The 25,946-nt window shown below is 45.9% G+C and overlaps 1 protein-coding gene across 1 annotated transcript in view; it reads right to left on the reverse strand.

Annotated features, from left to right (window-relative positions):
- Window positions 1-25,946, reverse strand: part of LOC126106220 (rap1 GTPase-activating protein 1-like) — a 397,582-nt gene that overhangs the window by 350,385 nt on the left and 21,251 nt on the right. The window lies entirely within an intron of this gene.

The raw sequence follows: 25,946 nt of genomic DNA on the forward strand, positions 1-25,946 counted from the left end.
CTCAGTGTACATGCTTAACCTCAAATATTTAACACATTAAATCATCTGTAAGGTAATCAAATGTTTTATTATGTTCTACACATCTGAGTTCTATTATTTAAGGAGTCCTGGGGATTGCGGGAATGGGGGATTACTGTTATGCTGTAAACTCTTACAGATTGATCTCACTTTTTTGAGGCCATGATATGGTAGTTTTTTTTTAATTCTACTGTCACCGTTGTTGGTACGCCATATGTAGCACCTAATGTGTGTACACGCGACGAAAATATACTCAGTTTACGATTTCCGAGCCTGGAGGTAATTCAGTATGTATGAACAGCTTTTACGCGTCTCTGCAAACGGAACACAACGGCCTACGCTGGTGGCAGAAAAACAATCTAGGTGACAGTGCCGTTGTCACCGGGAGGCATCAGCTCGGGGGCGAGAGCTGGGGGCGGCAGTTGTGGGTGGCAGCCGTAGGCGGCGGTAGTGGGTGGCAGCTGGGGGCGGCTCTGGGGGCGGCAGCCGGGGGCCGATGACTCTGCCCGGCCGGCGGGAGGCAGGATTAACTGTCCGAGTTCGCCCGGCCGCCGCAGGGCGCCCAGGCTGGGAGGCGGTGGGGGTGGGGGGGGCGGAGGATCGATACGCGCGGGGGTGTTTGCTCAGCCCGCAGCTTACCGGCGTCGCCGCGCAGGTGTCGCCTCGGTCGCCGCCTCCAAGTCGTTGTGGGCTCGGCGCGTTCTCACCGGTTTCAATTCATGTCGAGATTACGCGCCGGGCTGCTCAGAAACAAGCCGCCGACACCTCTCAACGACCACTGGAGGAAATTTTCCGCAACGGCAGTTTAAAATCTACGTACAACGGTAATATACACTCCTGGAAATGGAAAAAAGAACACATTGACACCGGTGTGTCAGACCCACCATACTTGCTCCGGACACTGCGAGAGGGCTGTACAAGCAATGATCACACGCACGGCACAGCGGACACACCAGGAACCGCGGTGTTGGCCGTCGAATGGCGCTAGCTGCGCAGCATTTGTGCACCGCCGCCGTCAGTGTCAGCCAGTTTGCCGTGGCATACGGAGCTCCATCGCAGTCTTTAACACTGGTAGCATGCCGCGACAGCGTGGACGTGAACCGTATGTGCAGTTGACGGACTTTGAGCGAGGGCGTATAGTGGGCATCCGGGAGGCCGGGTGGACGTACCGCCGAATTGCTCAACACGTGGGGCGTGAGGTCTCCACGGTACATCGATGTTGTCGCCAGTGGTCGGCGGAAGGTGCACGTGCCCGTCGACCTGGGACCGGACCGCAGCGACGCGCGGATGCACGCCAAGACCGTAGGATCCTACGCAGTGCCGTAGGGGACCGCACCGCCACTTCCCAGCAAATTAGGGACACTGTTGCTCCTGGGGTATCGGCGAGGACCATTCGCAACAGTCTCCATGAAGCTGGGCTACGGTCCCGCACGCCGTTAGGCCGTCTTCCGCTCACGCCCCAACATCGTGCAGCCCGCCTCCAGTGGTGTCGCGACAGGCGTGAATGGAGGGACGAATGGAGACGTGTCGTCTTCAGCGATGAGAGTCGCTTCTGCCTTGGTGCCAATGATGGTCGTATGCGTGTTTGGCGCCGTGCAGGTGAGCGCCACAATCAGCACTGCATACGACCGAGGCACACAGGGCCAACACCCGGCATCATGGTGTGGGGAGCGATCTCCTACACTGGCCGTACACCACTGGTGATCGTCGAGGGGACACTGAATAGTGCACGGTACATCCAAACCGTCATCGAACCCATAGTTCTACCATTCCTAGACCGGTAAGGGAACTTGCTGTTGCAACAGGACAATGCACGTCCGCATGTATCCCGTGCCACCCAACGTGGTCTAGAAGGTGTAAGTCAACTACCTTGGCCAGCAAGATCTCCGGATCTGTCCCCCATTGAGCATGTTTGGGACTGGATGAAGCGTCGTCTCACGCGGTCTGCACGTCCAGCACGAACGCTGGTCCAACTGAGGCGCCAGGTGGAAATGGCATGGCAAGCCGTTCCACAGGACTACATCCAGCATCTCTACGATCGTCTCCATGGGAGAATAGCAGCCTGCATTGCTGCGAAAGGTGGATATACACTGTACTAGTGCCGACATTGTGCATGCTCTGTTGCCTGTGTCTATGTGCCTGTGGTTCTATCAGTGTGATCATGTGATGTATCTGACCCCAGGAATATGTCAATAAAGTTTCCCCTTCCTGGGACAATGAATTCACGGTGTTCTTATTTCAATTTCCAGGAGTGTATCTCATTAACAGAATTCTACAGTTACATCTATTTCAGACCCCTGCAAAATCACTGTGAGGGGGATGACAGAGAGTACTTCACACTACACCCATTAATAGAGCTTTTCAATACTGCTTCTGAAAAATTTTGATACGGAACATGTACAACCTAACGACACATTTACATACCTTTATCTGAAATGTCCTACATTTAGACGTATGTCAAGAGTGGAATTTGAATTATAATATTTCAGTTTTTTAATTTGAATGTTCGCCGATGAATGACCAGTTGTCTGATTCAGTGTATCTGCACACCACTTACTACACGCTGATCCGCCAGTGTAAAAGAAGGCGTGGGGTATTTTGAAGTCAGCAGAGATGCGCTACGAGCAGTATGTGTCATTCAGGAGAGCTTACCGAAAATGAGCCAGTCATGGATGTCACCTGAGCAGGGAACCCATGAGGGATATGTCGAGCTTTCTGAAGCTGCCCAAGTCGAGTGTTGGTGAAGAGACTGTGAAGTGGAAATGCGAAGGCAGGACCATAGCTAAACCAATGAGAGGCAGACCTCATGAACTCATAGATACGAACCCTGTGTTTACGTAAAGGCTCTCTGTAACTTGGTTCCCTTTCCTTTCACTGTCTATTTTACTTGCTGTTCTTTTGTCCCGTCTTTGGAAACTCATGTGAACCTCTCTCCCTCTCCCTCCAGCCCCCTCTTTTGCTCCGTCTGTCTGTCCCTCTCTTCTCCCCTTTCCACCGTTTATACCAAATATCTCGAATAATTGTCTTTAAAGTTTTACACTATTCTACCATCACTTCTTGTGATGTCTATTTTACTAGCTTCTATGAGACATCCTTCTATTATTCATGAACAGAAGGTCCGAATGTGTTCATAGGGCGCATTCAGGGCCAGTTTGAGAACGTTTTAGCACACAAGCTACTTCTTATAAGATACTACGAATTTGAATAACATGACAATTCAGTATTTCTACTACATATGGCTCACGCAAAATAACGTGGTACATGTACAGAGATTCATTCTCGTTCTCAACGCAAAGTGAATTTACCCTATTTGTGCTTCATCCAATAGGAGCGATCGCTTGAGTCATCTGTGTTCAGATATCTTCACACAGTGCTCTGGTCAGAGGCCACTGACCTGTCCGGTTATTGTTTGTACTGGCATAATCTGCTGATACCATCATTTACAGTCTCGCTAGCTATAGCTTAAAATGGGCTTCAGGCATTGAGTGGCCCCACAGTCGTCATGCTGTGTTGTCCTCACCCCTCCCACAGCCTCTGCACAGTTACAGGAGGGTAATACGGAACGCCGTGCTGGATCCCAACGACCTCTTATCACTAGCAGTCGAGATGACAGGAATCATATCCGCATGGCTGTAACGGATCGTGCAGCCACGTCTAGATCCCTGAGTCAACAGATGGGGACGTTTGCAAGACAACAACCATCTGCACTAATAGTTCGACGACGTTTGCAGCACCTCGGACTATCAGCTCAGACCACGGCTGCGGTTACCCTTGACGCTGTATCACAGACAGGAGCGCCTGCGATGGTGTACTCAACGACGAACCTGGGAGCACGAATGGCAAAACGTCATTTTTTCGGATGAATCCAGGTTCTGTTTACAGCATCATGATGGTCGAATCCGTGTTTGGCGACATCGCAGTGAACGCACATTGTAAGCGTGTATTCGTCATCGCCATACTGACGTATCACCCAGCGTGATGGTACGGGGTGCCATTGGTTACACGTCTCGGTCACCTCTTGTTCGCACTGACGGCACTTTGAACAGTGGACGTCACATTTCAGATTTGTTATGACCCGTGGCTCTACCCATCATTCGATCCCTGCGAAACCCTACATTTCAGCAGGATAATGCACGACCGCATGTTGCAGGTCCTGTACGGGCCTTTCTGGATACAGAAAATGTTCGACTGCTGCCCTGGTCAGAGGATTCTCCAGATCTTTCACGAACTGAAAACGTCTGGTCAATGGTGGCCGAGCAGCTGGTTCGTCACAATACGCCAATCACTACTCTTGATGAACAGTGATACCGTGTTGAAGCTGCACGGGCAGCTGTACCTGTACACGCCATCCAAGCTCTGTTTGACTCAATGCCCAGGCGTATCAAGGCCGTTATTACGGCCAGAGGTGGTTGTTCTGGGTACTGATTTGTCAGGATCTATGCACCCAAACTGCGTGAAAATGTAATCACAAGTCAATTCTAGTATAATATATGTGTCCAATGAATACCCGTTTATCACCTGCATTTCTTCTTGGTGTAGTAATTTTAATGGCCAGTAGTGTATTTTGTGTGCAACCAATATATTTATCCAATGAATATCCGTTTGTCATCTGCACTTCTTCATGGTGTAGCAATTTTAATGGCCAGTGGTGTATTTTGTGTGCAACCTGACCAGTTTCATGTCATGCCAGCGCTGGAGGAGCATTCATTGCACTCATCTGTATATTTTGTTATGTAATTACATTATTTCATCATGTCTGAACAGTTTCACCTCCAGGAAGCTGCCTCTAGCGATATTTAGTAAACACACTATTAGCCAATTCTTTTGTAGGCAGTGTAACGCCGTTTCATAAAACTGTGTGTGCTGCAGCCTCCAAACATTGTGGGGGATGATTGTAGAAATCGTAGGAAATCAGCAGAATGAATCATTCATGAGTTCCAAAATGCTGCGAACAGTCCAGTTACCGCGATGATTGTGCATAGAGAGTTAAAGGAATATGGTCGAGCGTCTCCTCATAAGCGACACATTTCTATAATCAATGCTAAGTGACGCTGGATGGGTTGCAAAGACAGACGCCTCTGCACAGTGAATGACTGGAAACAAGTGATTTAATGTGATGACTCATGTCGTACGCTGTTCGAACACGATGGTAGTCTTCGGTTTTGGCGAATGGTCGGAACATATTAGTTGCGAGTATGTTTAGTGCCAACAGTAAAGTACGAATGAGTTGATGTTAATGTATGGGAGTGTTTTTCGTTGTTACATTGTGGTCCCCTTAGCCGGCCGGAGTGGCCGAGCTGTTAAAGGCGCTACAATCTTGAACCGCACGACCGCTACGGTCGCAGGTTCGAATCCTGCCTCGGGCATGGATGTGTGTGATGTCCTTAGGTTAGTTAGGTTTAAGTAGTTCTAACTTCTAGGGGACTTATGACCACAGCAGTTGAGTCCCATAGTGCTCAGAGCCATTTGAACCATTTTTGTGGTCCCCTTATTGCGCTTAAGATAATGGTAAATGCCGAATGATATGAATACATTATGCAGCATTGTGTTCTACGTACAACAGAGGTAATGATTTTTTGTATCAGAATGAAAGTGCACCCCGTCTTGAAGTACAATCTTTGATACGAGCCTCTGCCGACAATAACATCTCTGAAATGGGCTGGCCTTCCCAGAATCCCGCAATGAATGAACAGAAGACCTTTGGGATGACTTAGAACGTAAATTTCGCTCAAGATCTACATTCTCTGCTTTCCGCTCTTGAAGAAAAACGTGCTGCCATTCCATAAGAGCCGGCCGTTGTGGCCGAGCGGTTCTAGGCGCTTCAGTCGGGAACCCCGCTGCTGCTACGGTCGCAGGTTCGAATTGTGCCTCGGTCAGGGATGTGTGTGATGTCCTTAGGTTAGTTAGGTTTTAATAGTTCTAAGTCTAGGGGACTGATGACATCAGATGTTAAGTCCCATAGTGCTTAGAGTCATTTGAACCATTCCACCAGAAACATCCAGGCACCTCACCTACATTGTTCCCGGCAGAGTTGAAACCGTTATAAAGGCGATGGATGGACAAAGTCCATATTAATGTCCAATATATGTGTCTGGATACTTTTCACCCTGTAGTACAGTTTACAATGACTGTGTGGTTCAATAACCGAAGGAAAAATAAAGAAAGATAAAATGAAAACATGTTAATACCATCAGACCGTGACACATAGCTACACGGGATAATCACTTCAGGACTTTGTAACAGAACGACTGATTAATGATAACAGAAAACTGAATTGGGGGATAGATGAGGGAAGAAGAAGTGGGAAACTGTGGCATTCCCTTCCGTCCGCCCCCAGAACCCAACCGTAGGTCCGCACTTGACGGATTTTCTTTTTATTTATCTATCCGGTTGTGTGAGACCAAGCGAACAAAAGCTACTTGCGCATTGACTTAGTCATTACACAGTGTACAGAATGCTAATTAGAAAATTTATAAACAAGGTATTAAACAATTACTAATTAATAAACGTGGAAAAAAGAGAGTACACGAATAAATAAACCCCTATAGTGAAAGGTTGCCTGCAACAAGCTCATGTACAGAACAGGAGTGTGTCACCAGAAAACTGGTCAACTCATATTTGGATACTTGATGTCTGCTGGAAGCCTATGGAAAATGATGCCTGCTGAAGAGGGTATATTTTATGTTCACTGATAAAGATAGTTTTATCTAAATGTGTATCACTTTCACCCCTAGTGTGCACTAAATTGATGTTCATCCCTTGAAAGAGCCAACAACACATCGTATGATGGAATATATGTACAGAAACAGCCCAGTTAGAGATACGTGGACTATGGCATACACGAAGTTCGTGAAATGACACCGCAGATCTGTTTGACAACTTGTTCCTATGCGAAGAATGTTCTTGGTCAGTGGATATTTATAAAAATGGTTCAGATGTCTCTGAGGACTATGGGACTTAACTTGCGAGGTCATCAGTCCCCTAGAACTTAGAACTACTTAAACCTAACTAACCTAAGGACACCGCACACATCCGTGCCCGAGGCAGGATTCGAACCTCGCGGTCGCGCGGTTCCAGATTGTAGCGCCTAGAACCGCTTGGCCACTTCGGCCGGCCGGATATTTATAACTACGTACGAGGCAACTGAATGAAAGTGAGCGTCGTAGGAAGCCTTCGTGTTTGACTGTCAGACACAGTGGAGATTGTTGTTATAGTGAAGACAGCAGCATTCAGTTTCAGCAGGTGGTTCTCCAAAGATAGTCTTCCATCAACCCTCACTCGTACAAATTTAAAATGGTCGACATCACTAACTGTTTGACCACCCTTCGGACAATAAAATATCGATTTTACATGAATTTTGTGTCAGAAACAATGTGTATCAATTTTGAACGTTAATTCGTTCTCTGGAAGCCATGTGGTGATGTTACTGACGACGGTGTTAGCTAGATAATTTGTATCACATGCCTTTCAAAATAAGACTTGGGACATTTACAAAGATAACAATTTTTGTGTTGTCTGTCATTTTTAGTGGCATATCATTCAAATACACCGACAGGGGAAAAAATCGCAACACCAAGAAAAATGGAAATGAGCGTTGTGCGTCATTGGTCGGAAGGCCCCTGACGGGGCAGGTCCGGCCGCCTTGGTGCAGGTCTCGTTACACTCGACGCCACACTGGACGACCTGCGTGCCGGACGGGGATGAAATGATGATGATGAAGACAATACAACAGCCAGTCCGTGAGCGGAGAAAATCCCCGACCCAGCCGGGAGTCGAACCCGGGCCCACAGGACGGCGATCCGTCACTCTGACCACTTTTTTTTTTTTTTCGTTCGCTGATATAGTTCTTTGCGTTTGGTCTGCGCGGACGTCACAAGACATCCGTCCAAGTCGATCGTTGATTCGTTGACTCAGTTTTTTTTATTACAGAGAGCACAAAGTCCTCTGACCGAACACACTGAGCTACCGTGCCGGCTGCCCATTCAGCTATCGGGGCGGACAACACCAAGAAGGAGTTGTGCGACATAAACGAAAGTTGGCAGGCGTGTTCCTACATCTTAAAGATGATGCCAGTTCAGATTTAGCGCCAGTTGCATAAGAGGGGCGCAAGTAGCGCCACTGTGAGGATGCAAATCAGGTTTGCTTAAAATACACGTTGTAACTGTCACGAGCGTTAGTTACCTTTAAGATTTGGCGTAATGAGTTGATGCTAGTCAAGAATGCCTTTAAGAGGGCGAAGGCACCATTGAGCCGTGTGCGGCTCGCGTTGGTGCCGTTAGTAGGTTGGTATCGTGTAATAGGGATAGTGGCGTCTCGTTTTCTTCTTGTTTTTACTGGCGCCACTACGTCTGCTAGCGTTGTCTGTCCGCGAGTGGCAGCAGCAGCATTTATGGACATCTAGTACTGTGGTACTATCTTTGGAATTACGTCAAATGTTTTCCAGGTCGGGTGTGTCGGGAGTTCGGTTGGGACGGAGGTGGAGGGAGGTCCGGCAATGCGGTGACATGCCGGGACCGCTGGCGGAACGCAGTTATTGCCGGATGGAGGGGCTGTACTTGCACTGTCACAAACTCGTGAATGCAATTTGTCTAGAAAATTTTTAATTAGTTATTGCCTATTAATAGTGAAATTTTGAAAATTGTGTTTTTTAATAATATTTTAGTATCTCGGGTAGAAGATTAATTGTTCTTAAAACTTTCCTATCCACACCTTCAGCGGCCAAATAATTTGATTTTCTGGCCAATAAGGCATTCAACCATGAGTACCACTTGTTTAAGAATTTTTTTTATTAGACATTCTGCCTTAATAGTCGAATTTGATAATTGTTGAAACTTCCTGGCAGATTAAAACTGTGTGCCCGACCGAGACTCGAACTCGGGACCTTTGCCTTTCGCGGGCAAGTGCTCTACCATCTGAGCTACCGAAGCACGACTCACGCCCGGTACTCACAGCCTTACTTCTGCCAGTACCTCGTCTCCTACCTTCCAAACTTTACAGAAGCTCTCCTGCGAACCTTGCAGAACTAGCACTCGTGAAAGAAAGGATATTGCGGAGATATGGCTTAGCCACAGCCTGGGGGATGTTTCCAGAAGGTTCGCAGGAGAGCTTCTGTAAAGTTTGGAAGGTAGGAGACGAGGTACCGGCAGAAGTAAGGCTGTGAGTGCCGGCCGTGAGTCGTGCTTCGGTAGCTCAGATGGTAGAGCACTTGCCCGCGAAAGGCAAAGGTCCCGAGTTCGAGTGTCGGTCGGGCACACAGTTTTAATCTGCCAGGAAATTTCATATCAGCGCACACTCCGCTGCAGAGTGAAAATCTCATTCTTGATAATTGTTCCTTATTGTCAACCTCATTCGCAATTGGTTTCAAATAAAGTGTACGTGATAAAAAAAAAAATACTGAGCAACCAACGGTAACTGAGTAAGGCCCCGTCCACACCAAATCCTGCCTTCCGTAAGCCCATATTTCGACCATAACCGACACCTCACTAAGTTTGAACGGGTGTCGTCTAACAGGGAGAGGAGAAGCTGTATACTATGCGATATTGCAGAAAGACTTGGCAGGAATGTAGCCACTGTACACGATCACTGCCAGCCGTGGTCACGGAACTGTACGTCTCCGGACCATCGTTTTCGGCGTATGGGTCTGGTGCATCGTAACTGCATCTGCAGCGGCAGTTGGTACAAACCTCAACGAACCGTTACAAATCGGTTACTTCAAGGACAGCTCAGAGCTAGACGCCCAGTAGCGTGCTTTCCACTGACCCCAAACCGTCGGCATTTGCTACTTCAGTGGTATCAAGCGAGAGCTCGTTGGAGGGCGGGATGGACGTCTGCTGTGTTTTCTGATGAGAGCTGGTTCTGCCTCGGTGACAGAGGTGGCCGCGTTTTGGTTAAACGGAGGCCAGTTGAAGGCGTGCAACCAACCTGTTTGCGTGCTTCACATACTGGACCTTCGCTTGGAGTTATGATCTGAGATGCGATTTCGTATGACAGCAGGAGCACTCTCGCAGCTATCCCACGCACCCTGACCGTTAATTTGTACGTCAGTCTGGTGATCTGACCTGCTGTTCTGTCATGCATTCCAGGGGGGTGTTTTCCAACGCGATAACGATCGCCCACATACCGCTGTTGTAACCCAACATGCTCTACAATGTCAACACGTTGCCTTGGCCTGCTCGATCACAAGAACCATCTCCAGTCGAGAAGAAATGGGGCATCATCGAATGACAACTCCAGCGTCATCCACTAACAGCATTAACCGTTGCTGTACCGACCGACCAAATGTAACAGGCACTGAACTTTATCCCAGTAACTGGCATCCAGTACCTGTACGTTTCGATGTTTTCATGTATAATTCTGGGTATCACACTGGTTATTAATGTACCAGCATTTCACATTTGCAATGGCTTACGTCACTCTTGCATTAAACTGTGATCGTGCAACGTTAATCATTCAAATACGCTGCATAGAAAAATACATACCCAAAATTTCTTTACTCTAGAATGAGATTTTCACTCTGCAGCGGAGTGTGAGCTGATATGAAACTTCCTGGCAGATTAAAACTGTGTGCCCGACCGAGACTCGAACTCGGGACCTTTGCCTTTCGCCGGCAAGTGCTCTACTATCCGAGCTACCGAAGCACGACTCACGCCCGGTACTTACAGCTTTACTTCTGCCAGTACCTCGTCTCCTACCTTCCAAACTTTACAGAAGCTCTCCTGCGAACCTGCACAACTAGCACTCCTGAAAGAAAGGATATTGCGGAGACATGGCTTAGCCACAGCCTGGGGGATGTTTCCAGAATGAGAATTTGGAAGGTACGAGACGAGGTACTGGCAGAAGTAAAGCTGTGAGTACCGGGCGTGAGTCGTGCTTCGGTAGCTCGGATAGTAGAGCACTTGCCCGCGAAAGGCAAAGGTCCCGAGTTTCTAGTCTCGGTCGGGCACACAGTTTTAATCTGCCAGGAAGTTTCTTTACTCTACATAAATTAATTTTTGGTGTTGCTATTTCCTTTCTGTCACTTCATATCAAGAAAAACAATGGACCCAGAACACATCCAGCGTGGTACCACACACTATACAAGACCGTACTTGTTGCGTACATAGTTCCGCGTAGTCAGCGCGTACACAACTTTCCCACTAGAGCGCGCCCCACTAAGCACAACAGCGCAGTCACAGCGCTCGCCTGTCTCCGCACTACGAGATGGTGCTGCCTTAGAGACGGACCAAATTCTGCTTCCGCCGATCCGCGTATTAATATGTAACGCAGTCAATGAGATTGCTGCTAACGTTGTACCTTTTCTCCTCGCGGATGACACTCGCGCAGTGATACCTGAATGCGCGAGGTATTATAACGAGTGTACAGACCTCCGATTAGTCAGTCTGCATCAGTCTGCATTAGTCTGCAGTCTGCGCCTAATAAGATTATCATATTCCTGTACATAGCCATGAAGATAAATGTATAGACACTTTGTCAAGTATCAGAGATGTGTGAGAATAAGATTAACGTACCAAGACCAAAGGAACTTCAAGTTGTCAATTGTAAACAGCATCCAGAATCAAGTTACGTAATGTCTATAATTTTTTTTATTTTAATAAATGTGTGTGAAAATTAATCAAGTTCTGTTTAAAGTTGGTTACCGTCAATCTGCTACTCTAAGCGTGCAAGTGGCATTTCTATCGTCTGACCTAACGGCAGAAGATAAACACGCCACGATAAGACCACGAGACATATTGCTGACACTCGCCTACTTCGCTAGAGCGACAAGTCAAATAATCTGATGGTGTGCGTACCGAAGGTCTTACAGTACGCACACCACAGTACTCAAATTCAAACCTCTTCCCCGTTTGTAGATACTGGCTGACATTCTTTCTGCTTTCCAGATATGGAGCAAACAACCGTTGAACTTTTTCCCTAATCGTTAACCCCTAATCCCTTAACGTTACCTAACGACATGTGCTCGTCAGACACTGTGGTGACGGTATTCGTCTTCGTCTGTAGAGTCATTTGTATCGCCGACGAATAGTCCTAGTGGCCGCGGAACGTTCTGATGCCTTTAGAACGAGAGCGGAGTGCGGGGGTGGATGTAGGGTTGGGGTGAGGGAGTAACTCCTTTGTCCCCGCGTTACAGCTCGTTAGCGCACCAACCTGTTGGCAGCCCCGTATCCTTATCCTCATCCCCTTCCTCTGCGACGTCGCTGCAGAAAAACACGCGAGGCCGGCGGCAGTATGGCTGAGGTTTCTGCTCGCCGTGGTGCAAAAGAGGTTGAATAAATGTTTTTTTTTACTTTATTGTTATTTTAATACCTGTACAAATCAGGTAGGCTGTCAGCAGCACACTACGCCGCTCTTGAGCCATAGTGTTGGTAATAGTACAAGAATGTAGAATTATAATGAACATAGTGACGGGCAAAAGATAGAGGTCACAGAGACACAAAAAAACACGGAGCCTTTCACACGCGACGATAACAACACTGAAAACACGTTGACACGGCGCACATAACACTGATGAATCCGACTGCACAAGTGAACGTAGTAGCGGGATGGCGGATACTAAAATCACAAAACGACGTCACACACACGAGACACAGATGGCGATGATCTCCGGCGCGCGAATGATCACTATGCGTGTGCGAGTCCGGGGACCTGCCAAGAGAGGAGGGGGAGGAAGGGGAGTGGGAGAGTGAGAGGAGAGAGCAGAGATGCCACGGGCAGGGGAGAAAGGGGGGTGGGAGGAAAGGGGAGGGGAAGCCCGGGGGAAGAGGGGTGGAGGGAGGGGACGGGGGAAAAGGAAAAAGAAGGGTAGAGAAGAGAAGGGAGGGAGGGTGCCGAAAGGAAAGGACACCGCAAGCGGGGGGTGGGGCAGGGTCAAAGTTGATAGGAGGGGTAGATGGAGGGGATGAGGACATCATCAGGGAGGGGGAGCTGGCGGAAGCCACCTTGGGAGAGGGTAAGGAGGGTGGAGAGATGGAGACCGGGTGGGACGTGGGAATACAGGCGCGGCAGCGGGCGGGGGTGGGAGAGGATCGGGGACACGAGCGGGTGAGGAGGATCAAGGTTGCGGGAGGTGTACAGGATCCATATCCTTTCAAGGAAAAGGAGGAGGTGGGGGAAGGGGATGAGATCATACAGGATCCGCGTGGGGGAGGGGAGACGGATGCGATAGGCAAGGCGGAGAGCATGGCGTTCAAGGATTTGGAGGAATTTATAAAAGGTAGGGGGGGGGGGGGGCGGAGATCCAGGCTGGATGGGCGTAACAAAGGATAGGGCGGATGAGGGATTTATAGGTGTGGAGGATTGTGGAGGGGTTCAGACCCCACGTACAGCCGGAATGGAGCTTGAGGAGACGGAGGCGGGAACGTGCCTTGGCTTGGATTGTCCGGAGATGGGGAGTCCAGGAGAGGCGACGGTCGAGGGTGACGCCAAGGTACTTAAGGGTGGGAGTGAGGGCGATAGGACGGCCATAGACGGTGAGATAGAAATCAAGGAGGCGGAAGGAGGGGGTGGTTTTGCCTACAATGATCGCCTGGGTTTTGGAGGGATTGACCTTGAGCAACCACTGGTTGCACCAAGCAGTGAACCGGTCAAGTTGGGATTGGAGAAGGTGTTGGGAGCGTTGCAGGGTGGGGGCAAGGGCAAGGAAGGCGGTGTCATTGGCAAACTGGAGAAGGTGGACGGGGGGGTGACGGCAGCGGTATGTCCGCCGTGTACAAAAGGTACAGAAGGGGGGAGAGGACGGAGCCTTGGGGCACACTGGCGGAGGGGAAAAAGGTGTAGGAATCTGTGTTATGGATGGTGACATAGGAAGGACGGCGGGAGAGAAAGGAACCGATCAGACGGACGTAGTTAATGGGAAGGGCGAAGGTTTGGTGCTTGAAGAGGAGACCGGAATGCCATACGCGGTCATAAGCGCGTTCAAGGTCAAGGGAGAGGAAGATTGCGGAGCGACGGGAATTTAGCTGTTCGGAATGGAGATGAGTGAGGTGAAGGAGAAGATCGTCGGAAGAGAAGGACAGCCGAAAGCCACACTGGGTAATGGGAAGGAGGCGGTGCTGGCGGAGATGCTGGTGGATGCGTCGGGTGAGGATAGATTCCAGGACCTTGCTGAAGACCGAGGTAAGGCTGATGGGACGGTAGGAGGAGACGGCGGACGGCGGTTTGCCAGGTTTAAGGAACATTAGGATGCGGGAGGTTTCCCACAGGTCGGGGTAGTAACCGGTGGACAGGACTGCATTGTAGAGCCTGGCCAGGGTGGAGAGGAAAGAGACAGGAGCTTCACGAAGGTGACGGTAGGTGACACGATCGTGACCAGGAGCGGTGTTGCGTTTTGTGCGGAGTGTAGCAATGAGATCCTGTGTAGTGATAGGAGTATTGAGTTCCATGTGTGCAATGTTGTCCAAGTACTGGAAACCAGGAGCGAGGGGAGGGACAGAGGTGTCAGTTCGATCGCGGATATCAGGGAAGAGGGAGTAATCAGTTGAATAAGTGCGACTCTAATCCTGATATGAAGAGAGTCGCCCAGCAGAGGGAAGTGGGGTGCAGTAGTACAGAAACCACGCGAAATCCTCGGGTGCTATACGTAATATGTAAACTGAAGGTGGAGATGGGAAGAAATAAAAGGTAATCACCGCTATGAGCGGTATCGGGACACTACGCGGAATCAGCGGCAACTAGTGAGAATGTGTACAGGACTGGAATTAGAACCCAGGATCTCGTGCTTGCTAGCCAGGTGTGGTAACCCTGCACCATCTGGGAAACAGCGTTACCGCAACTGCGCGGACTGTCTCGACACGCCTCACGGCTGACCCCCACCCCAACCGAGCGCCACCTATCTGCAGTCTCTCTCCATTTCTAAAACGTTCTCCCTCTGAGATTCCGACAGGAGGCGGACGTACACTATGTGATCACAAGTATCCGCATACCCCCCCCCCCCAAAAACATACGTTTTTTTCATATTAGATGCATTGTGCTGCCAGGTACTCCATATAAGCGACCTCAGTACTCATTAGACATCGCGGGAGAGCAGAATGGAGCGCTCCGCGGAACGCACGGATTTCGAGCATGATCAGGTGATTCGGTGACATTTGTGTCGTACGTCTGTACACGAGATTTCCACACCCTTAATATCCCTAGGTCCACTGTTTCAGATGTGACAGTGAAGTCGAAACGTGAAGGGACACTGTGGGGTGGCGGGTGGAGTTTATTTGATAATATATAATGTAGAATGTAAAGTAGAAAAGATGCATTTCCCGGCCGAGTAGCAACATATGTGGGGCGGCGGGTGGAATTTAGTTGTTAATGTATGTAGAATGTTATGTAGAAAAGATGCATTTCCCAGCCGATTCACCATATGTGGGGCGGCGGGTGGAATTATTGTTGTTAAATGTTCCTATTATTTATGCCGTGGCGTTTGATGAACATTGTCATCAAATTATGGCGAGCATTCACTTAAACATTTAATTTGAACAGTTATAGTTGTATCAGCGCATTAGACTCTGTACTGCTATGTTAGTTGGATTATGTGGATCCTTTTTGGTCTGTGACTTTCAGAATATAGTGAACATTTTCAGAGAATCGTTTTTGATTTTGAATCCCAGACAATCTCCTAATTCCTCAGAGCTATAAGCTGTAGCTATAAGTGTATTTCTCAGATGAAGTGGGCACTAGGAATTCTAATTACAGGCTTCACGTTTTGCTAATCACTTTCTGGTTGCCAATATTGTAGTTAGAGAGCCAATGTTGAGAACGGCAAAAGACTGCATAAATAATAGGAATATTTTTATAACAATTAATTCCACCCGCCGCCCCACATATGGTTAATCGGCCGGGAAAAACAAAACATCTTATTTAACAACAATAATTCCACCTGCCGCCCCACATATGGTGAATCGGCCGGGAAATGCATCTTTTCTACGTAACATTCTACATATATAAACCAACCAATAAATTCCACCCGCCGCCCCATAACACGTACAGCACAAAAGCGTAGAAGCCGATCCGGTTTGTTGACTGACAGAGAACGCCGACAGTTGAAGACGCACGTAATGTGGAAGAGGCAGACATCTATTCAGATCATCACACAGGAATTCCAGACTGCATCAGGATCCACTGAAAGTACTTTGACAGTTGGGCGGGAGGTAAGAAAACTTGGATTTCATGGTCGAGTGGCTGCTCATAAGCTACACATCACGCCTGTAAATGCCGAATGACGCCTCGATTGGTGTAAGGAGCGTAAACATTGGACGATTGAACAGTGGGGAAACGTTGTACGGAGTGACGAATCTCGGTACACAATGTGGTGACCCCATGGCAGGATGTGGGTATGGCGAATGTCGGGTGAACGTAATCTGCCAGCATGTGTAGTGCGAACAGTAAAATTCGGAGGCGGTGGTGTTATGGTGTGGTCGTGTTTTTCGTAGGAGGGACTTGCACCCCATGTTGTTTTGCGTGGCACTATCACGGCACAGGCCTACATTGATATTTTAAGCACCTTGTTGCTGTCCACTGTTGAAAAGCAATTTGTAGACGGCGACTGCATCTTTCAACACGATCGAGCACCTGCTCTTAATGCACGGCCTGTGGTGGAGTGGTTACACGACAATAACATCCCTGTAATGGACTGGTCTCCACAGAGTCCTGAACTGCATCCTACAGAACACGTTTGGGATGTTTCGAAACACTGACGTCGTGCCAGGCCTCATCGACCGACATCGATACCTCTCCTCAGTGCAGCGCTACGTGAAGAATGGGCTGCCATTCCCCAAGAAACCTTCCAGCACTTGAGTGAACGTATGCCTGCGAGAATGGAAGCTGTCATGAAGGCTGAGAGTGGGCCAACACCATACTGAATTCCAACATGACCGATGGAGGGCGCCACGAACTTATAAGTCATTTTCAGCCAGATGTCCGGATACTTTTGATTAAATAGTGCATCTGTGCCTCTCCACTTAAGAAGGTGTATCCATTGCCCAACTAGGCCTATCAAATTATATGAATAGGTGGTGTTGGTTTGAAATGAGGATCAGCTGAGAGGTGTGCCAAGGTAGCCTGCACAGTGGTGATAACGATGTGTCCTGATGGCGCAGTGGTTAACGCACCATCCTAGTAAGGAGGAGATCCAAGGTTCGAATCCCAGTCTGGTACACATTTTCACTCGACGCTGCTGATTCTGCCTGATGTCCCAATGCAGTGATCCCCTCCTTTTCCTTTCCTTTCTTCTCTTTTCCTCCTTCAATTTACATATAACAGACAAGAAATTTAATGATAGCTGACCCCACCAAAATAAAAATTTAAAAAGTCAGGAACGGGAAAGATGTTATTGTAATAGATGAATAAGGAGCTAATTCATTAAAGTGTACATAGAACATCAGAGCCAATATCAATTCAACACGTGTTCTTTCGTGGACATACATAAATTTGTGCATACATATTCATATAAGTACATATTGTAAAAATGGATGTGTATGTTGCTCATCTTCTTCCAAACCGCTGGATCGATTCCAACCAAATTGTTAGCAATCAATCACACTGGGGATAAGAACAACCTAGCCATAATAGAGCACTTGCACAAGAAAAGCCAGTTCTAATCTCGGTCCAGCACACTGTTTTAATTTTCCAGGAAGTTTCACGTTTTTACCTATCATAGTTCAGGAGATATGACGTCATAAACACTGAGATGCATATTTCTTTGTACGAATTTATTATAATTTCAAGGTTATATTCACAAATACATGGAACTGAAATTTGTTCGATATTACACTAAAAACACAGTTCATTTTTTGTTTTCGTTTCTAGTAGGAAACTCCAAAAATGAATACTCATGCAATGATTGGTTTGTCAGCTAGTATGTATGTAGCTTGTACGGACAGAGGGACAAAATGTTCTGTTACTTTCCTTTAAATTTAGTTAAAACACTGACTGGAATCAATGAAACAAAAAAAATCTGTAGTAAAAACTATCCAATAATTTCAAATAGCATAGAGAATTCATTTTACCAATACAGTACTAAATTTAGTAACAATCTTAGGCAGAAAATAATAAGAATTTTGGGTAAGTGAGGAGGAAAGGAGAAGAGCACTAATGAATTCAAAAAAATCAGAAAACAATAACGACTGGAAATAGTTCTTAGTTGGAAAAGAGAAAATATGGAATTTTTTGGTGTGGGTGGTATCTAACTGCAAGATTTACCTTACAAATTTATTGAATTCCCACCAGCAATTATTCCGCAGGTAACGGACTGTAAAATTACCGCGTCGACGCATAATTTGTCATAGTGTGTATCACAAAGCAAGGCACCCTGTGATACTCATAAGATGAAAGGAGCGTTTGTGTTCGTTATATCACCGTTAATATCTTTGAACACTTCATTTAAAGCAGTTCATTTAAAATGTATTGGGTCCCATGTAACCATTGTCTGTAAAAAGCTGTAAGTGACGCGCTTTTAAAACAGTTTTTTACCCGAATAGGAGAAGAGAAATTTTTTTTAATCCTATAGATTATTAATTACGGCGCAAATCCCCCAGTGGACATTTTTGATGATTAATATTAATGTGATTACGCGCTGCCCGTTATATTGATGGGAGACGCAATTAAACGCCCTTTGTTTGGGGGTAAATAATTATAATAAAGATTTAATTGACTGGAAAAATGCTGTTATTTCACTAGGACAGCAATTAATCGTTATTAGAATATCATCTTAGCGTCAGGGGAGTCGTACGTCTTCACTTGTTGCCTTCAGCGTTAGGCGCAAATTTTACAAGGTTCTCTGTACTAAATTATACATATTCGGAAAGCGTTTGATAATGCAAAAGGGGAAAATGATTGAGGAACTGAAGAAAGTTGGAAGAGATTACAGAGACGGGCAACTGATACGCAGCTCTCCTAAAAACAAGACAGCTGTAAGTGGTGAGCGCGAAACACAAGAACAGCATATTCAGAAACAGAATCTTCCAAGGATGCGCTCTATCACAAGTTATTTTTAATGCACTCAGACCTCTGCATAGGTTGTAGGGCCGCAGTCTATTCTCAAATCCACAACTCCCGTGGATTTGTTTACACTGATCTTGTGGTCGTTGGTTTGTCCAAGGTTGCACGTAAATTGCTTCATGTGAAGTTGGACGTGATTTTAAAGGGTTTAAAAGCAAACAAATACTCATCATTATGTTTGTTTATTAACATTCAGCACAAAAAAGAACTTACTGTCCCACGTAAACATTGTATAGTCAGTGTTATCATTATACTATTTAATAACTCGAATTATCAGACTCACCTTGTTAGTAACTGACCTAATTCACTTAACATTCTGCTGAACCGACACAAACACCAATCTCCCGCTCTGGTTCGTACTTTTAATGTGGTGGCTTTCCACGTCATTCTCATAGCGTCGAACAAGCCCTACTTCAGAATTACAGTGACTTACGAATCAAATGTTTATTTCTACAATTACCAATGACGCTGATGGTCAATTTTCACTATTATTCAGTGGCTAAAAACAGTTTTCAGGCACATCCACAGATGGCCTGTTCTATTTACATAAGAAATCATGTTTATAAAATTTTGACTGTGTTGACATGGGGATAGGAGGGCTACAAACACACAAAGACGAGAATCACTATAAAAATGTCAAAACACAATGTGGTTCATCGATATAGCATAAGACTGCATTTTAAATAAAGGCCACTATTTTGGACTTGGCAAGGTATCTTCTAAGTTATCAATGCATGTGTCTCAATGTTTTAGTAAGAGTTACCCGAATCAATGCATTTCTACCTCCTACATCGACTGTTAAATTTCGCTTACTTAAGAGAGCATCCAAATAAAGTGTCTAAAGGCAGATTGAGAAGTTATTTTACATTAGGTACTGTGGGATTAGTCCATGGGCGCTGTTCCACACGAAACCTACTGTGCCACTGCGAATAATAGGTGGTTCTGATTTCTAAAATATGTTAGTAATGCTGGGGATAATTTCTAAAAGAGAAACCAAATACAAAAACTCGGAACGCTAGAAGAAAGCTGACGCTTCAAATACAAATAGAAAGATCGATATAGCAAGAGACGGATAATTTCAAGCAATTTTGTGCAGTAGCCGAAAGTGTTCTGTTGTCTTGAATCGGAAGCATCTTATATTACACGGAGATAAAGATTCAACTGAACAATCGACTAAGAACACATTGAGCCTCGTGACAGATCTTTGATTTACGAAACGAGTGAAGAATCAGAGAGAATTACATTGCACTGTGCAGAGAGGGGGCACGTAAAAACGCCAGAGAACATTTAGAGACATGTACAGACATACACGCCAAAATAACAGATAGCTTGACATAATCTTAACTGCGGTACAATCTGGAACTATGTTCAATTTTTAAATGATTTCTGATGTCTTCAGCTGACATTGTTTATTTGATGATGGACAAATGTGCAGCTTCAGCAGTAAGCCATTTTCACGTATTTTAAAGAGAATCACTATACATTGGATGCATTAATATCAGTTAAGCATTTACCATAGGAACAACTCATATCCCAAAATATCCTGGGAGGATTATAACTTCATGGACGATTCTTTAATATTACATTATGCCATGTACGTCTTTGCTCCTATGACTTCATGTAATTGTCATAAAATAAATTAGACAAAGTTTATAATTATTTTAGGAAAACCTTACGTCTGACCAATTGTTGCAAAGCTATTACACACAAGGTCGAAGTTTTAACGTACTTGCCCTAAAAAGGTTATAATTATTTTACAGAAATGCTTTAATTAAGCTGTATATGTCTGTGTTCTCAATTATGTTTAATTATTGTTCATCATTGGTGTAAATATGACTGTATGTAATATCCTTAAAACAACTTGCAAATAAGACTGCAAAGTGAAAATGTCACTCTGGAACTTGTAAATATTTATTCTGTTATTGTAGGAACATGTAATTTTTGAATAACTGTTACGAAGATCTTACATTTCTTTAAAGACAGTAACCACAAAATACCTAATATTAATAAACAATTACAAATATTCCATAATTTACAGAAAGGTAAAAATCGTAGATCTGATGAAAGAAACTGAAATTTACATCCATCTAAAAAACCAGTCAGACAGTGTTTTAAATGAACTACACGACTTTTTACCAGGTCTACGCCAAACCATTACACAACCTTAGATCGTACAATCATTATTGTACTTATTAATAAATATGACTTTGATGCAGAAGATCACATTACTATAAAGCAAGTCATGAAAGATTTTACTCGATTTTCGTGATTTTCAGTAATGGTTCATCAGAAAACTGTGATCGACTTTGTACGTAAGATTTTTGTAACAATTATTCAAAAATGATATGCCTCCACAGTAATACAACAAATATTTACAGGTTACTCTGAGGAAATTACATACTGTCATATTTACACCAATGATGTGCGATAATTAAATATAATTGTGAACAAAGATATATATAGTCTAATTAACAAATTTGTGTAAAATAATTATAATCTTCGTAACGTAAGTTGGGACACTTTTACGTATCTAAAACGAAAGCATTGTACACTGGATGAATTAGATCAATTATGAATTTAACATGGGAACAAGGTATATCTCAAAATCTACTAAAACGATTACTTCTTGCTTTGTGGACGATTCTTCAATGGTATATTATGCCATGTACGCTTTTCCTCCTGTGACTGTATGTAATGGTCATAAAATAAATTATAAATATCCAGACTGAGATTTTCACTCTGCAGCGGAGTGTGCACTGATATGAAACTTCCTGGCAGATTAAAACTGTGTGCCCGACCGAGATTCGCACTCGGTCGGGCACACGGTTTTGATCTGCCAGGAAGTTTCATATCAGTGCACACTCCGCTGCAGAGTGAAAATCTCATTCTGGATATTTATACGCTCCTGGAAATTGAAATAAGAACACCGTGAATTCATTGTCCCAGGAAGGGGAAACTTTATTGACACATTCCTGGGGTCAGATACATCACATGATCACACTGACAGAACCACAGGCACATAGACACAGGCAACAGATCATGCACAATGTCGGCACTAGTACAGTGTATATCCACCTTTCGCACCAATGCAGGCTGCTATTCTCCCATGGAGACGATCGTAGAGATGCTGGATGTAGTCCTGTGGAACGGCTTGCCATGCCATTTCCACCTGGCGCCTCAGTTGGACCAGCGTTCGTGTTGGACGTGCAGACCGCGTGAGACGACGCTTCATCCAGTCCCAAACATGCTCAATGGGGGACAGATCCGGAGATCTTGCTGGCCAGGATAGTTGACTTACACCTTCTAGAGCACGTTGGGTGGCACGGGATACATGCGGACGTGCATTGTCCTGTTGGAACAGCAAGTTCCCTTGCCGGTCTAGGAATGGTAGAACGATGGGTTCGATGACGGTTTGGATGTACCGTGCACTATTCAGTGTCCCCTCGACGATCACCAGTGGTGTACGACCAGTGTAGGAGATCGCTCCCCACACCACGATGCCGGGTGTTGGCCCTGTGTGCCTCGGTCGAATGCAGTCCTGATTGTGGCGCTCACCTGCACGGCGCCAAACACGCATACGACCATCATTGGCACCAAGGCAGAAGCGACTCTCATCGCTGAAGACGACACGTCTCCATTCGTCCCTCCATTCACGCCTGTCGCGACACCACTGGAGGCGGGCTGCACGATGTTGGGGCGTGAGCGGAAGACGGCCTAACGGTGTGCGGGACCGTAGCCCAGCTTCATGGAGACGGTTGCAAATGGTCCTCGCCGACACCCCAGGAGCAACAGTATCCCTAATTTGCTGGGAAGTGGCGGTGCGGTCCCCTACGGCACTGCGTAGGATCCTACGGTCTTGGCGTGCATCCGTGCGTCGCTGCGGTCCGGTCCCAGGTCGACGGGCACGTGCACCTTCCGCCGACCACTGGCGACAACATCGATGTACTGTGGAGACCTCACGCCCCACGTGTTGAGCAATTCGGCGGTACGTCCACCCGGCCTCCCGCATGCCCACTATACGCCCTCGCTCAAAGTCCGTCAACTGCACATACGGTTCACGTCCACGCCGTCGCGGCATGCTACCAGTGTTAAAGACTGCGATGGAGCTCCGTATGCCACGGCAAACTGGCTGACACTGACGGCGGCGGTGCACAAATGCTGCGCAGCTAGCGCCATTCGACGGCCAACACCGCGGTTCCTGGTGTGTCCGCTGTGCCGTGCGTGTGATCATTGCTTGTACAGCCCTCTCGCAGTGTCCGGAGCAAGTATGGTGGGTCTGACACACCGGTGTCAATGTGTTCTTTTTTCCATTTCCAGGAGTGTAATTTGTTTTATGACCATTACATACAGTCACAGGAGAAAAAGCGTACATGGCATAATATACCATTGAAGAATCGTCCACAAAGCAATAAGTAATCGTTTTAGTAGATGTTGAGATATACCTTGTTCCCATGTTAAATTCATAACTGATCTAATTCATCCAGTGTACAATGCTTTCGTTTTAGATACGTAAAAGTGTCCCAAGGACGAAACTGTACAATGGTGCATCAAATATAGTTAATGTTAGTTGATGGCATCATGAAATCATTTAAAAAAATCTTGACATAAGCTGGTAACATAACTGTTTGAGATTATTTTAAAGAGGCGATGTCAGACAATCTTCAGGTATAGAACAACGCAAGTTACTGATAATGTGTCAAATCTTGACAGTGTGTACCTAGACCAACGCTATAGACTGTGTCGAAATAATAAAATGCAGGAAAGCATCCATGTTACATGTGGGGTACTAAGTTAACGTGGCGTACCTAATTGCCAGACTCAGATGCCGTTTGCTATGCTGCATTCTGTAGTTTTAATGCAGTTGTTCTATAGCTCTAATATGCACCACCTGACAAGAAAGTTAAGCACCTTCAAGGACAGAAGATAAACTCGAGTCAAATCTAGAAAAGCTTTGGCAATATGAGGCCATTTATCACTATGATGTTCCACCTCCCATGACATGGCTGCTTGCTCTAATTTGAATGGGAAGGTTCTCATAAAGCCATTTTATCCTCTTGTGAGACAAGCTGGAGAAAAACTGCTATATCGAGGTTTTGATATCCTGGATACTGGCACTGGAACAGAGTACACCCCACACATGTTCTGTCGGACACAGATCATGGGATCTCGCTGGCCCATGAAATTACCTCAACATAATGAAGACAGTTCATAGAGACACTTGCCATATGTGGAAGAAAAATTGCACCACGAGACTGGCAAATGAGAGATAACACATGAGGATGCAGGATGGTCATGACATAATGTTGTGCTCTCAGAGATCCTGCAGTCACTCACTTCCAGCCATGACCTAGAATCATAGCCAATGACTCCCCACACGATGACGTCAGGACTAACACCGCTGTGCCTCTCACAAACACTGAAACAATGGGATCACTCCGCACGTCGCCACCATACTCAATGGCGATAATCATGCTGGGCAGCTGTATGACTGCGATTATTGGCTGAACAAGGTAATTCACCACCAGGTTCATGCATCCCACCCACAGCACCACTCCAGACACATATCTTTGTTTTGTGATGTTAACGGCAGTTCTTCCATGGTACAGCAATTCCCTAGTCTGATTGTTGCTAGTCTCTGGCCAATGATGCGATAGGACACTGAATGTTGTAGGGACTCCATTACTTGGTCGTGGATGACAGGTGCTGTGCGGCCCCCTTAGTAGTTAGACGGCCCTCACATCATACAAGTATGGTGGGCTGCCGACCTCCCTTCAAGAGCTCATATCAAAACATCGCCAGTGAATGTAAACATCAACAGACTTTCCGCATAAACACGGCACTACTTCGTGAAAAGCGATATGACAGAAATCTACCAATTGTAACTAATGTGACTAAGTGTAGCACTCTGCATAATCGGTGTTATAAGCACACCAGAAGAGTCAAACCGGCAATGCATACCTACAGCTAGAACAGCTCCAGCCAATACCTATGCCGGCTCTAGCCCAGTAGACACTCATCGTAGTTTTCTGCAGAAATTAGTATCTTGTTGAGCTTAACGCTACTTTGGAATTGTGTAGCATAGTAATTTGATTGTTATTATTTCTTTTTATTGTCTTGTAGCTTTTATCTGGCTTTTGCCACCACAAGAATTGTTGTATTTCTTGTTGTTCTTGAACTTGGAAATACAGAAGGCAAGAAGGCGTTTAAGTTCCTGCTGACCCCAGGACACTACAGGTGCACAATCTCAAGCGATTGCACAATACCCCGATCCTTCCTTGTGATGGTCAGATTTAGTCTTTTGGAACATGGCAAGCATGCCTACTCTCATGTTCCCACACAATCCAACATTAGACCAGTGTCACATCCGGATGCCCAACAAATCTGGATATTGAGCAACTGGACCAGCCAGCTAAACAGAGAGCCATAACAATGTCACTTTCAAGCCATGCCAAGTGCTCATAAAAGTGTCTCAAATGACTTCGTGGAACAGCTGCGTCCTTCACAATACTCAGTCAACGTCTGAGGATGTTTACTCTCCTACGAGTCCTGGTAATAACACTAAAAACGAACAATGCTAATGCACCCTGGTGGCCATTTTGCCTATCCCAGCGAACTCTAATTCTAATCAACGATGGTTATATAAAGAGTGGGTCAGCGTTATACTGACATTCCACTATGTGTTCTCGATGCTTTACTTTTTTCGTCAGGCGATCTAGATACATGTTCTGAAGACCTATGTAAAGTAAACATGTTCTGAAGACCTATGTGGAGATTGTCTGTTCCTGGACTGATAGTCGTTGTTTGTAATAAATTGACTTACAGCCCTTGTGCAAGTGATGATGTTTCAAAAATAGCTACTTCAATTTAGAGTGAAGAAAACCCTTGAAGCAGTGCTGTTTAAATGGACTAAATCAAATAAAACAATATAACGTCAAAATAAACGAGTC

This window comes from Schistocerca cancellata, chromosome 10 (assembly GCF_023864275.1).
Source record: "Schistocerca cancellata isolate TAMUIC-IGC-003103 chromosome 10, iqSchCanc2.1, whole genome shotgun sequence".
Taxonomy (NCBI): domain Eukaryota; kingdom Metazoa; phylum Arthropoda; class Insecta; order Orthoptera; family Acrididae; genus Schistocerca; species Schistocerca cancellata.